Source organism: Urocitellus parryii, chromosome 2 (genome assembly GCF_045843805.1).
Source record: "Urocitellus parryii isolate mUroPar1 chromosome 2, mUroPar1.hap1, whole genome shotgun sequence".
NCBI lineage: Eukaryota > Metazoa > Chordata > Mammalia > Rodentia > Sciuridae > Urocitellus > Urocitellus parryii.
Window position 1 is genome coordinate 108,732,922 of NC_135532.1, and position 14,121 is coordinate 108,747,042.

The following is a 14,121-nucleotide window of genomic DNA, read 5'->3' on the forward strand; positions in this document are numbered from 1 at the left end:
TTTCTGATACAATCTTTTTCCTAAAATGACTTTTTATGCTTATAAATTAAAACCATTCATCAAAACTGATACTTCCTACATCTACATTTTAAAAACCTCAGCATCACTGGATAGTTAGAGAAATTGAAAAAAATAAAATAGAACCTGCATTTCACCAAAGGGAATGAAGAAAATTAAGAAAAATAGTGTGCACCTTGCAGATATTGGATTTGGACAGTTATCCTTGAATTCAATACCTTATTCAATAAACTAGAATGAAAGCCTTTTAGGTAAACTTTGAGATAATCTTAGACATCCATTTGTTGAGCTTATGAGGAAGCTAAGGCTTTTTCTACAAGAAAGTGGTAGGATTCAGTTTGAAGCATAGTTCTCTGCCTTTGGCCACCAATGACACCAGGAATTCATCTCCTTCACCTATTTACCAAAGCAATTTAGGTCCTTCATTTACAATATTTTGTTATATAACAATGTCCTAAGAAGGAACAATCATATATATATATATATATATATATATATATATATATATATATATATCAGTTTCTTTAAAATGCAAGCACACTTCTGTTTTCATAGTCAAACACTGTTGTTTAACATTGTGAACCGAAATGTTCTTTTCTTTCATGAAGTTTTCTTTTCTCTCTATATAGGAAAATGTTCTTGCTCCCAAGAAGAAAGAACAACTGGCCCAATCCTGTCTCCTCAGTCATATCTGTTTGTGGCCAGGGGCAGGATCTCCTAAAACAAGACATCAAACAAACTTGCCTTCTGTCTCATCTCAAACCTATCATAAATTTAAAATTCTGCCTTCTGCATCTTAACAGTACAATGCTGTATGTGAAAATCTCTCTGTATGGTATTCACTCTGTGATGGCAGTCACATTTGCATACACCCCACACCATCCACCTCACTTTTCATTAAATGTGCATTAACCTACAACTACCCTGGACTATAAAAGTATAAGAGGATATGATAACATAGCATTAAAGTGACAGTAAATCAGCAGAAACGGAACAGATTTTTTAGTTCAGTTGCTTTGCAGGCTATAAATGTGAACCATTCTTCCATGAAGTTATAGATATTTTCAGTGAGCATAACTGACCTCTCCTGGAGTCGGTTTTTAAATCAGAGAAATAAAAGCACATTTAGACGGGATGATAACCATATTTTCATAATGAAAATTAAGGCTACAAAATAGCTTATTACAGTTTCTAATTTGCAACCATATTATTTCCTACTGTAATGCACTTGAATGTATGCATGAGAATGTTAATGAAGCCATTTATTGATACAGGCCTTCCTCTAAGGCTACTCAGATTGTTTACTTTTCTCAAATATTGCAGAATTGTTGTTGATTTAAAATATATAAAAAAGAGAAACCGTGTAATTGTCTTAATTGAATATCTAGCTATAATAGTTTCTACTCCAAAACTTTCTCATGAAGAAACACTGATACTTTATAAAGACCTAAGTATTTTTCTTACCTGATTTAGGTAATTTGTATCCCTTCAGTAATTTTATTATGCAAGTTATAGAAATGCTATTTAATTTAGAAAGAAACTCATCCACTAATACAAGCAGTTTTTATTCTACTATATTTCTTTGTATTTCTTATATTTGCACAACCTATTAACCTCTGTTGTTCTGGTAGAATTTTGACTGAGTCCATTCCAGACTCAGTTTCCCAGTAGGAAACCCCAAGTTGAAGATGGTGACTGAGAAATAGTTCTTTTGGTTTTCCAGAAGCATCTTGAAGGTGGGTCGAAATACAGTGATGTTGTAGAAAGGTCAACAATGAAGGAAATATTTACAGGAAGAAATGCCCAAAATCTTCCTGGCAAATTCCATGAACTATAGACATTAGCTCTAATAATAATAAAACACATTTTCAACAGCTGTCTAGAAGTTACAAAATGATCCTGTAGGAATTTTTGCAGTTCATTAAGACAACATTCCAATAACATACCAAGTAGCAATGATCTATTTTGCAGATGGGAAACCAACCGGGTCTCCTGTCTTCAGAGTATTTAATCCTTGGAATAGAGTGTGAAATTCCCAACACCAAGCTAAGGTGAGGCTTCCCACTATTGACTCTCAATACTGTTCTCTAGAAGTCCATACTATACACAAAGAAGGTTCCTACCCACGTGTATATTTTTGATGGATGGTTGTAGACTAAGATTTTACTATTAAATAACTTTATTCTAGTTTTTTTTAAAACCCTTTACTACAAACATTTTTTTTTTGGTTGGTTTACCTATGTACTATGGACTTTCTTGTTCAATCTCTAATATCTGATTTGGAAAGAGAGTTCTGGAGTCTCTGATTGATTTCTCTGGCTTCTAATGGTTACTTTTAAATTCATCTCTCTGCAATCTTTTCCTTCAGAAACTGGAATCTAAAAAGTGCATTTCAGAAAAGCAATATATGTAATATCCCAAGTTTACTGGGGAAAAATTGTACAATTGAATCCCATCAAATGTACGGTCCAAATCCAATATAGAGCTGTCTGATTATAAGAAATTTTTGCACTTTTCTTGATTAAAAGAGAGTATGGAATAAAAAAACCATCTAGGAAACAGTCGTATAGTGAAATAGCACAGCAGTGACTTTCTCTGAAATATTTTTAATCTAACAATCAATAAATAGATTTCAATGCCAGACATAGAATTATAACTGTTCCTCGAGTAATAACTGATTCAATCACAAGCAATGTGCTTACATATGTGTTTTTATTATTTTCATGTCAAAAATCAAGCCTTGACACAATGCCAATTTCTAAAGTGAAAATATTTTGCCACTTGAATTTAGTAATATTTCTTGAAGAACATAGGATTGGCTGAAGGCTGAAAAACACGAAAGAAACAGGTATAAACCTCTGCAAATATCTGACTTGTGCTGGCTCCTGAAATAACAGACTTAGAATTGCCTGGCTTCTGATAGGTAGTCGTCCCCTTTCTGCCAGTATCCTTATCTGTAAATATGAATACCTCCTCAATGATCTACCCCATTGCAATGGTTAAAAACATTAAAAAATAGTATGCTGAAATATTCATAAGATGTTATTCTCTTTCCATTTCTCACTTCACTACAGTTAAAATTATCAATGAATCAATTATTTTAATATGGTACTTGATTATGAAATGTTTTGAACTATTCACATCAGAATCCTTATCTTTAATATGTCAATGAATGACAAGACGTTGAAGATCTCAGATTGAAAATTTGAAAGTTTGCTTAAAGAAATAATATTAAGAGTGGACTTGTCACTCCTACAAAAGTATTTTCCTACCTCCCTAGAGAAATCCACCTTTCCATGTGTCTGATTCATATTACTGACTCATCTGGAATGTTTTCATCCTCTAAATAAAATCCCATTCGACCCTAAAGCCCCTGCCTTTAATCATCTCTCTGTTTCCATTCTCATCTTATATATTGTCTTTACCACCCTATTGAAAGCCCTTTTTGCTCACAAATTATTTTATTAATGTTAGATTCATCTCCCCTTCCAGGTATGCTGAAAAGCAGTGGTTCATATTACACAATGGTGTTGGATTATATCATCACCACTCATAACAAATGTTCACACTAGCAATTTTATGAACTTGGACAAGTTGCCAGCTTCTTAGTTTCCTTATCTGTAAAATGTTCTGTTGTTATTCTGAGTATTGGAAAGTACATAATACATCCAGACAGCATGTAACGCTTAGCGAACTCTCAAAAATTGTTGTTTCTTTGGTTATTATTAATGCTGTTTAGTTCCTCTTCTGTAATATCCAACATGGAAACTTGTATGCACTCTTTGTCGTGTATACATCTTTTTTTCAAATGATGCTTTTGTAAATGTGGTGCTGAGGTCAATGCTAATTGATGTGGTTTTGGTTATTTGTGTTTATCTAAGAGTTTTACTCGACATAATTATATTGTATATTGCTGAAACGGTTCACTGTATTACTGAATCTCAATAACATGGAGTTTCATCCTATTATTTTTTAAAAATTCTGTTAAAAACGTTAAAAATTTTTATGAATAATCATTTTAACCAATATTGACTCTCTGATATAGTTAAATGTATCTTCTCAGAAGAAAAGAAAGAACTAAAACACATATCAAGAATCACAGAAAATAGAGCTAATGAAGGATTTTTTTGAACTTCCCCCTAATGGGAGGCTCTCAGATCACATTTTCTTCAGTGGCCAACAAGCTAGGAGTTATCATAATATTGTGCTTAACCTAGAATATCAATATCCTTGAAACATCTTCTAAGATAAAAAATACTTCTGAAATATTATCAAAATAATAAAATTATAATTATGATTGGGTCATGAAAATTTAATGGTTAATTATTTTTAAAGCTTCAGAATTATGGAAGAAAAGCAAATATTTCCCCTTATTGCTGAATCCTAGATTCCAGCTGTAGTCAGGAGGTTGCACATTGACCACAGAAAATAGACATTCATTTTCAAATGAATTAAAGGAAGAGGTGAGTTATTTGGACACAAATCATTTATTGCCTTAAGTCCATGAATTTCTTTTTTCTCTGTATATTCTTCTTGCCTGGCATGCGTGCAACCTGGGTTCGATCCTCAGCACCACATACAAATAAAGATGTTGTGTCTGCCGAAAACTAAAAAATAAATATTAAAAATTCTCTCTCTCTCTCTCTAAAAAAAAAAGTCTGTATCTACAATGGTTTATCCTTGACATCATTTTTTTGTGTATTTTCTTCTCATCTTTAGAGTTTGTAAGTGGGCATTCTACATTACTCAATTTTCACAATAGTCAAGTAGAAAGTTCCTTGCTGGAAAGACATGGGCTAAATGAAATAACATTGAAAAATCATATTGAAGAACTGGGCAGAGTTCCTGTTTTGTTTAAAGCATAAATTTCATTACACAAGACACTATTGAGATTGACATTGGTGTTACACTATAGCTGAATATCTCATTATACAATGTATTCCTATTTGGAATTGTATGATCAGTTCTTTCAAAATCATCTTCTTAAAGTTGTTTAGCTGGTGTCCTATCTTCTAGCATACCTTTGTAGGAATTTGTTGAGGGACACAGCCGAGTCGGGATGACGCATGGCATTTTTGCCAGAAGTAGTGGTTGAGAGGTGACGCCAGCGAGCCATTAAGATGATGACTTTTGAGTTCTCACAGAGTTTCCCTTGAGTTCCGGTTGAGCTTTCCCGGGGATTCCTGAAGAGTTCGAGTTGGTTGGTGAAGTTCCGGTGGTGGGAGTTCTGGTTGGTGTGGCGTGTTCCTGGAGGAGCCACGTGGGTGGCATTCGGGACAGTTTCCGGGAGTGTGCTGGTGAAGTTCAGAAATAAAGTTTGTTCCTGCTTGAGTGGCTCGTGATTTGTGCCCAGCCAGACTGAGGCAGGAATTTATTTCCTACAAACTGAAATGTTTGAATGTTCTTAACAATCTGTAATAGTTCACAGAATCAAAAGTTTTCTGGCTTGTTAGTAAGTGCTGCATTTTATGGGTAAAATAAAACCTATATTCATACTTACTGTAATTCACAGAATTTCATCATCTAGTCCACATAACAATTTGATTCAAGTTACAAAAGGAATGTTAAACTATGTCTGAAATTGAATGTTCACATATGAACAATTAGTTAGAGCAACACATTTTATGAGGATTTTGTCTTCCTGCTTATTTATGGTGGTAACCAACACAATCATTCAGTTATCTATTGTGAAGAGTTCAGGGGTTTCAAAAATGACATGTAAGTGGGCCTGGAACTTTCTAAAACTCAAGGATAAAACTTAATATCAGATTTGGGCTGGAAGTTTAACCATCATATGTCCTTTACATGGTTTATCCAGACCCACATAAATACACAAATATCTTTATAATCAAATGGGTATATGTTAAAGAAACATAAATCATACATATGCATCTTTATATCCTTTTTTACCCACAATATTGTATTTTATAATTTTGTATTTGACAGTTTATTAAATGTTCTTAAAATATTTAAATAATTACATGATTCAGCTATATCAAAGTTCTCAATCATTCTCTTATTCTTGAGCTTCATTATCTTTAAGGTTTTCTATTTTTAACATATTAATTTAATGTTGAGAAATACAAAAACCTTTTAAAAATCATATAAACACATTATCAACTCAAATATTTACCAAAAGGCAAAATTGTAAGCCTAAAGTTTAAGGAATTAATTAAAGATAATCAATCAAAAAAATAAATATTTTATGTGTAGACCATACTGTATATTACATGAGAACACCAAAAAATAACTCTCATTGAAACCAATGTGAATCAGAATTTTAATCAGTGTCTTTGAATTCATTTTATGATTAAAGGAAGAAAAGGGAGAGAGTCACATAAATATATTTATCTGACACTAGACAGAGGTCCAAACATGTATGTGGAAGAAAAGACAGCCTTTCTAACAAATGAGGCTAGGAAAACTGGAAATCCATATGTAAAATAATAAAATTTGACTCTTACTGCTCACCTACACAAAAGTCAACTCAACATAGATCAAGACCTAGGAAATAGACCAGAAAACTCTGCAACTGCTAGAAGAAACTGTGGGCCCAACACCCCAGCGTGTTGGCCCAGGAACCAATTTCCCTAAAAAGATTCCTAAAGCATGAGAAATAATGTTTTACAAATCAATAAGTGGAATGGCATCAAATTAAAAGCCTTTTGCATAGCGAAGAAAACAATTAAATATGTGAAGAGATAGCCTACAGAATAGGAGATTTGTACCTGCTTCTCATACAGCAACAATATCCAGAATATGTAAAGGACTCAAAATGCTTAGCACACACACACACACGCAAAAAAAAAAAAAAAAATCAACTAACCAATAAATGGAAAAAATAAATAAATAGACACTTCTTAAAAGAAGAAAGACAAATTGCCAAGAAATATATGAAAAAAAATGTTCAACTACTCTAACAATTAGGGAAATTCAAATCAAAACCACATTCAGATTTTATCTCAGTCCAAACCCAAAGGCAGTTATCAAGAATATAAATAATAATAAATTTTGGCAACCAACGTGAAAAAAATTCAACATCACTAGGGAAATACGAATAAAGTATGTGGGGGAAAGGTACACTCATACATTGTTAGTTGGAGTACAAATTAGTGCAACCATTTTGGAAAATAGAATGGAGATCCTCAGAAAACTAGGAAGAGAATTCCCAGAGGACCCAGCTGTCACACTCCTAAGTATTTAGCCAAAAGATATAAAATCAGCTTACTACAGAGATATAAACCACATCAATGTTTATAGTAGCATAATTCACAATAGCAAAGCTATCTAACCAACCTAGTTGAATAAATAATAAGAATGTGATATATATATATATGTATATATATATATATATATACATATATATATATACACACATACACACACACACACACATACATACATATATACATACATACATACATATACATACACACACACTCACACACAGGCATAAACACAATGAAGTATTACACAGCCATAAAGAAGAATGAAATTATGGCATTTGTAGTTCAATGGGTGGAACTGAAGTCTTCATAATAAATGAAATAAACCATTTCAAAAAATGAAAAGTTTAATGTTTTCTCTGATATTCAGATACTAAACCAAACTAATAAGGGGAAAAATAAAAAGAAAGGGACAGCAGGAAAATATATGGTGATGGAATACCATCAAAGTAGAGGAAGGTTCAGTAGAGTAGACAATAAGAATTAAGGGGGAGGGAGGAGTGATGGAATAAGGGAAGAACAGTGGAATGAATCTGACAGAACTTCCTTTACATGAATATATTACAGTGAATTTCAATATCAAGTATATTCACAAGACACTAATTTACCAAAAAAAAAAAAACTATAAATAATTTGCAGAAAATTCAGTAGAATAGAGAAAAGGGATCGGGGAAGGTAGGAGAGAGTGGAAGGGGAGAAGAGCTGGGGACTGAATTAGAACAAATTATATTCCATGCTTCTATGCTTTAGTGATTGTGTCACAATGTATCTTAATGTTATCTATAACTGTAAGAATTAATAAAAGGATAAAGGAGAGGGAGAAAAAATAAAGCACAGTACCCAAATTACCAGATTGAGCCTGGAATAGAATTTCAGTAAAATTTGCCTCTTAATAAAGTTCCATATACATATATTGAGGAAAGAGAAAGAGAGAGAGAGAGAGAGAGAGAGAGAGAGAGAGAGAGAAAGGAAAAAAAAGAGAGAGACTCCAATACTCACTAGTTATAAAAATCAACTCAAAATGGAATAAAAACTTAAATTTAAAACCTGAAAAGCATTATAGGAAAACAAAGGGAAAATCCTTCAATGTACTGGAATGGGTAGGATTTTTTTTGGAAAAGACAATCAAAGCACAGAAAATAAAAGCAAAAATAGACAAATTGGATTCCATAAAGCTAAAACAAACAAACAAACAAACAAAAACTTGTGCACAGCAGAGGAAACACAGCACAGTGCAGAGACAGCCAACAGAATGGGAAAAAGTGTTTGCAATGCATATACATCATAGCAAGAATACTTGAGGAACTCCAAAACCTCAATGGCAACAAACAACACCATTAAAATAATGGACAATATATCTAAAAGATATTTCTCCAAAGAAGAAATAAAAATGACCAACATGAAAAAAAAATCTTCAACATCACTAATTAGCAAAGAAATTCAAATCAAAACCAAATTGAGCTGTCACCTCCCCCCAGTAAGAATGGCTAATGTTGAAAAGACTCAAGGTGACCGGTACTGGTAAGGGTGTGGGCCTTATGCCATGTTGGTGGGAACACAGATCAGTAACGAATTAAAGGCAATAAGACAAAGGTTGCTTCAAAAATTGAGATCTTTTTAATGCCATTAGATCCAGCAATTCCACTAACATGTCTATCTCCTAAGGAGACGGAATCCAGGAGCTGAGAGACATTTGAACTCCCATATTCATCCCAGCACTATTCAAAATAGCCAAGAAATAGAAACAACCTGTGTGTGTCAACTGATGAACCGATAAAACAAATGCTATTCATGCACACAGTGGAATCATCTGTACCTACGAAAAGAATGAAATCCTGCCACTTGCGTCAACGTGGATAGAGCCAGAGATTGTTACCTTAAGTGCAATAAGTCAGACACAGAGACAAGAGGAGCATCCTCTAGCTCATGTGAGATTTAAAAGAGTAAATTTCATACAGTGGAGAGTAGAACGGTGATTCCCAGAGACCAGGGACAAGGGGCACTTGAATCTGGGGATGTGCCTTTTGGGGAGTCAGCTGCAGTTACAGCGAGTAGCTCAAGGGGCTGCCACACAGTATGGTGATTGGAGATGACAATCATATCCTGCACTTCTCAGAAAGACAGAAAAGAGGATTGTGAAGATTTATACCACAAGGAAATGATAAAAAGTTTAAAATAATTTTAAAAACACAGGAAAAAAATCATAGAAATATTTCCATTTGAAAGAAGAAATAATCCCTACGTATTCAAGAATGCATGTTCAAACAACAACAAAAAAATCATCTGGTGAGAAGCAACCTGGCATCAGGAGCTTGGACACCCTCAGGTAGAAACAGTGGACATCACCACTCCTCACATTCCCAGACTGGAGGCACCAGCTTTAATCTTTATGAGGTTGCATGGAATAGGTTGAAAATGGTGAAATGGTGGGGTCCTTGTGCCCTTTCTCTGGTCCTTGGAAGCTGTATTTATCTGCCCCTGCCTCAGCTTTTACATATTTCAGATTTCTTCAGCATTTACACTGAGAGATGCAGAAGAGAAGACACCTCTAGGGTGTTTGCCACAGCGTCACCCCACCATCTCAAGTCCCTAATCAGCCTACCTTCCTCCACATCTCAGAGTCCTTTGTCAATGACCTTATCATATTTGCAAAGGGTTTTCATTGTTGTTACTATAAATAAATATCATGAGAAATAGGCTTAAAAGCATTTACTACATAAATCTAGACAACAAATTATTTTTTTTAACTAAGGTACAAAGAAAATTTAATTGACAATAGATAGTCTTCCCAACAAGTGATGTTGGCATTGATATGCTAAGGAAATTATAATCCTCAACATTCTCACACTGTTGAATATAAAAAGTTTACTCAAAATGAAACAGGGATTTAAACTTAAAACTATGAAATTATAAAATATCTAGAAGAAAATGTAGTGGAAAATCTTCATGTACTGGAGTTAGACAGTAAGTATTTATACATGATACCAGAATCAAGATGCATATATATGAAACAACTAAGGAATTGGACTTATTCAAAATTAAAATAACTTTGACAAATTCTATAAGATAAAGTACTCACAAAATGAAAAGATAAGCTACAGACTAGAGCAGATCACTATTTGACAAAGGTCTGGTATCCAGAACATATAAAGATCTCTCAAAAATCAAAAATAAGAAAATAAATTATTCAGTTTTGAAAATAGAAGCCTTGAACAGACATTCTGCCCCTGAAGATATGCATATAAAAATGAACATACTATAAAGTATTCAAGTTAAGTAGCTACTAGGGAAAAGTGAATTCAAACCAAATATAATAGCAACATATTTGAGTGAGGATGTAGAAAAATTGGATTACCCACTCAGTGGTGGGAATATACAATGTTAAGTTATCCTGGAAAATGGCATAGCAGTTTCTTAAAAACTAAATATGCACCTAGCAGGACATTTATTCCAGAATCATAAAAAACGATTGTCTTAACTCAAACATCTGAACACAGCAATTTTCAACAGCTTTATTCCTAGTAGGCCAACACCACAGAAGATACAAATACTCCTCGGTGAGTGAATGGTTATACAAACTATGGTTCAATCACATCTTAGAAAAAGTTCCTTTTTGAATTCACACACCAAGTTGAAGTCCCCGAAGGACAGGTGCATTACGGTAGCAGCTCCCTTCTATAGCTCTCACTTCTAGAAAATTGTATTAATACTAATTCAAGGAAGACGTCAAGTGTCTGTATTGAGCCTCTCACACACCTTGGTACTTCTGTAGTGTCAGAGAGCCAAAACTATGTCCTAAGAATAATGTATGTAGTAAATATAATATGATCTGGTTTAGACCCATGACCTTGGGTGACATATTGTGAGGCCAGAAGATGCAGATTCAGAGAAACTAGAGTTTATTTTTTTCTTCTTGTCAATACTCACAGTTCTCTAGGAGGAATAGAACTTCATGTAGGGCCACTCAGGGGACGCACCAGGTTTGGTGACAGGGCAGAGAAAGGGAAGGGAGCACCAGGAAGTACCTTTGCTATGGTCTCTGCAGAGGGGGAAGCATGGGCCCAGGCAAACAGGTTCAGCATGGACTAATTTGAATAACTTTTGTTGTCTCTTGGGCATGAAGGCTGTCGCTTTTTGTCTGGATATTGAACCTGGGGCAGTTAGGATGGGACAGTGAGAACCCAATAAGACAGATGCTGAGGGAATGCATTTAATCAGCTGCTGAAGAGAAAACCTGCACTAGATTCCCTCCAGGGATTCAAAACTGGGTCCAGACAGCATTTGAAAAATCCATATGATGGGCTGGGGATGTGGCTCAAGCGGTAAAGCACTCGCCTGGAATGTGCGGGGCACAGGGTTCAATCCTCAGCACCACATAAAATAAAATAAAGATGTTGTGTCCACCGAAAACTGAAAAATAAATATTAAAAAAACTTCTCTCTCTCTCTCTCTCTCTCTCTCTCTCTCTCTCTCTCTCTCTCTCTTAAAAAAAAAAAGCCATATAATATAATAACACCAGGCACCATCCAAGCTGTGAGGCATGTTGTAGTTTCTCTGTTCAATTTATACAGACTTAAAGACTCAAGTAACTCCCCACCACCTTCAGTACTGCTTCCTCCACTCAAGGTGCCACTGTCCTTCAGGTGCAGAATTGTAATTCACTCACCTCCTTACTGTCCACATTTGTCCATTTCCTCACACCTTTCCCCAACATATCGCCCAGGGGAATTCATATAAAAAACATGAATTCATATCTCATAATAGTCAAGGACTTCCCATCTCTTTCAGAGTAACATTTACAATCTTTGGAATGCCTTGAAGACGTCACACTACTTGCCCCCTTCCCAAATCCTCAGTACCGTACTGATCTCTCATCACCTCCTTCTGCATTTGCTCCTTCTTATTAATAGGGTCTTTATACTCCAAGAGCTTGGGCTCTGGCTGTTTACTCTGCTTGGAGCACTTGTTCCCTGAGCTCTTCACTGAAGCCCTCCAGTCTCTTTCCATTTTTGATTTAAATGTTAGCTTCTCAGGATTCCTTACCTTACTGCTAAATAAATTTCAATACTACCGGGTACTTCCCATTCCCTTTTCTCTTCTATTTTCCTCCATGATAGATACCATGGAAAATATGGGATGAAGTTAAATGAGAATATGGTAAGATTGGACTCAGGCATTCCAACCAGGAAAGACAAAGGAAGGTACAGGGGAATGAAATTGATTATATTTTTATATGCATGTATGAAAATAGAATAAAGAATCCCACTAGTACCTGTGATTACAAAGAACCAACAATTTAAAAAAAAAAAAAAGAAAAATAATATAAGACAAAACCCGTAAGAACAGTCAGGATTTTTTGATTGATTGAAAAATGGCAATAAGAAATAATTTGCTGATTTCTGGCTTGGATGATTTGTAAATGATGCTACCATTTCCAGGCATGCATACGAGAAGCACCTGGATCTTGGAAGAGCAGTTTAAACAAAATTTCAGGAGAAAATATTGAATATTAAGTGTCACTGGAACATCCTGAGAAGAATTCCAAGTCATGTAGATTGATCTTGAACTACCTAGAATAAAACTCACTCCACTTGATCTACATATTAGGGTAAAGAAAGTAACTGAAGCTCTGCAAGTGGGTGAGATGACCAAGAAGCCAGGTGTAGAGTGAGAAGGGAAGAGAAGCAAAGATGAGACTTCTGAAACATCCAAGGTGTGGCAGGCAACCAAAGGATCGGGAGCCAAAAAAGAAAAATGTTCGAGCAGAGGAGAAAAAATGAGCAGAATGGAGAAGTCAACAGTCTTAAATGCGATATGAGATTAAACCTCTGGTGGACACTGGATTCAGTCACTAATAACTTGTGCATATTCTTGGTGAGTTCTAGTTTTAGCCCCTAAAACCATGAAGAAAAAAAAATATATCTTTTGGAAGAAAAAAAAAACTTTCAAATAACTGAAATCAACAATCTCCTCCAGGAATCATGATGTCTGACAGCTTCACTTCAGTTTGTTAGCAGGTTGCAGGTGAAATTCCCCTGGCCACTGACCCTTGGCCTCACAGCATCTAACAGGGCAACTGAGGCCGACTACCGTTTGACTCTTCAGCAACTTTTTTTTTTTTTTTTCTGAAAGGCCTCTGTTTTCTCCAAAATTGATGAAATTAACGAGGCCTGGTTTTGAAACAAAGACTAGTTTAATCAGATAATAATTAAATTCTGGAAAGTTAAAGTCATGAAAGAGTGAAGTCATTCTAGGAGGTTAATATAATAAAGCCTAGCCCTTTGGTTAGTTCCCTCTGGGCATGAATTTGCCAAGAAACACTTTCAATTTAGGATGGAAGATAATAGAACATTAAAATAATATATCAATGGAAAAACCTCAATCATTTAAATTCGGATTAAAAGGTCATAATATCTCCTCAAATGATCGATTGCTTCTTTATATTCTAACCATAACAACAGAGAAATGTGTTAGGGGCTCTTCAAGTCACAGAAGACAAGATGAGAAATGAACCTATTATCTGTGAGAATCACAAACAACATCTTTCAAATATTTGAAACTAATGAAGGAAGCCTTGATGAAGCAATATTACTTGTATTCATTATCTTAAATAAGCATGTATTTATTTTGCTATGTTAAATGATTTTACAGAAATGACACCGATTGCCAGCTACTATCAATATTTTGCTAAAGTGGTCATGCTTCATTTTAAATCTGTTAGATGTACTCTGGGTCTGGAAGAGCTGGGATTTTATGAATTTGCTACAGTAAAGCTGTTATGTAGCAGAGTTTCCATTCTTCCAGAATCAAATCAAAGAAACTTCCAGTGGCTCCCTAGAGAGGCTGTTCCACTGTGTCAACTGAGCTAAAAGGAAAT